Source organism: Branchiostoma floridae, chromosome 3, assembly GCF_000003815.2.
Source record: "Branchiostoma floridae strain S238N-H82 chromosome 3, Bfl_VNyyK, whole genome shotgun sequence".
Lineage (NCBI taxonomy): Eukaryota > Metazoa > Chordata > Leptocardii > Amphioxiformes > Branchiostomatidae > Branchiostoma > Branchiostoma floridae.
Window position 1 is genome coordinate 16,157,142 of NC_049981.1, and position 1,687 is coordinate 16,158,828.

Here is a 1,687-nt window from a genome sequence, read left to right on the forward strand (position 1 = left end):
TAGTGTCTCCTATAAAGCAGAAAGAAAAGGAGATGAATGTCTACTCACCTGACGAAGTCGCTAACCTGAAAATATGACCCTCCCACGATTGAGTTACCGTGTTATGGTCCCTTTACTCTGGTTACAGACCCGTCCATTTTGTGGGGAAGGGGGTAGAGTTCTGTTTTCATTCCATGAAATTGGACGAGAAACTATCTTAATTACACATGACTGAATCTACTTCCCAATAGGCGCTATATATACTACCCTTGAAAGGATAGGTAAGCCACGAAGGAAGCAAGAGTTAAAAGAATATTCTAGTTGATCACACAACGTACTAACAGTATATTGTTAGCAAAAGGGGTGTATCCCTGGGTACTCCTGTTGTGGTGCACCTTTGACAAAGGCTTTTTTTCGATAATGATTTACCAAGTGTTTAATCATTGTTATAAACATATTACATAAGGTCCGGGGCACACACGTTTACCTGTATTGTGGTTCTTAAGACCTGATATAAGACATTGGCATGTTTATTCTGTCCAGGTGCGCACGTCATGAGACAGACCTGAGCCTATTTGCTAACAAGTTCGCCAAGCAAATAATGAATAAGTCAACAACTTTCGTATGGCAAGAGAAAGTCTTTACAAAACTCGCTATCACCGCTATATCTTGGAAAATGGAGGTTAGTTATTTTCAAGTTTTATTTAGAGCGAGTTTCTTAAAGACTCTCTGTTATTCCTTTAGAACCAAAAGACGAGCAGAACATTATGTGTTGAACTAGTTCAGTACTCCAGGCCAAACCAAATCCGTGTTTTTGTTTTGTAAAAACGGTTTAACCCGTTCGCACGACACAACGAAGTCGCATTTGTACCGCGATGCAATATTGATGTGGCAAGGTAAAATTGCCTCCTAATTAATGTGAAGATGCTACTAAATCATTGACTGACTTACTAAGGTGACTTATCAAAACACGCATTTTAGTATTATTTCCTATTAAGGAGACACATTTTCAATCTTGGCCACCATTTTGGATCTGGCGGGAAAATGCCGGAGTTTGTACCACGCGAAGCTGAAGTTGGTTAATCACTACTTGCATAGGCCTCTTTCACAGTATGGCTAACATGCTTGAATCTATAGTATTGATACTATAGTATGTATCTTCGATTACGTCGATAAAGGTTATACATCCAGGTAATAAGATACGCCAACAAGCAGTTACTGAAGCAACTGGATATATGATTTTGGAAACGGTATCTTACTAATATGTTGTTTTAATTTTTGGTACTCTTTAAGATGTAAACGTACAGAATTGGAAAAATGAACATTGTATATAATACATGTATTGGTATGGAAACAATGGTTCTGTATTGGCCAAATTCTTCTTAATTTTCACGGTTTCCGATGGGTGACTTCAGAACTTTTTCGGAATGACATCATTGTTGCGTTTATCGGAGTGACATCCTTGTCGGTGGAAATCTAGATACTTGGTGGTTCTTACGTACCATCTCAGGCAGGTATTATGTTTGTAATTTCTGTCAAGTGAAACAGAATTATCTGCATAGTCACAAGTTGACACTAATGCTAAGATCTTAGAATGCTTGAAATGAGACAAAGACTATAGATATGTAAGACCATGAGGCATGACTGCGACTTTATTTCATATGCAGGTACTCCATACATACAGCACATCCTGTCAACATTCATCTTA

At 38.2% G+C, this 1,687-nt stretch overlaps 1 protein-coding gene across 2 annotated transcripts in view; it reads right to left on the reverse strand.

Moving 5' to 3' along the window:
- Window positions 1-368, reverse strand: part of LOC118412397 (solute carrier organic anion transporter family member 5A1-like) — a 9,633-nt gene extending 9,265 nt beyond the window's left edge. Inside the window, exon 1 of one of the 2 annotated variants that reach the window (XM_035815228.1) lies at window positions 49-368. The gene's annotated coding sequence lies outside the window, so the exon portion shown is untranslated. The remainder of the gene's footprint in view (window positions 1-48) is intronic. The other variant, XM_035815227.1, reaches the window with a different exon arrangement.
- Between the last annotated feature and the right edge of the window lie 1,319 nt (window positions 369-1,687).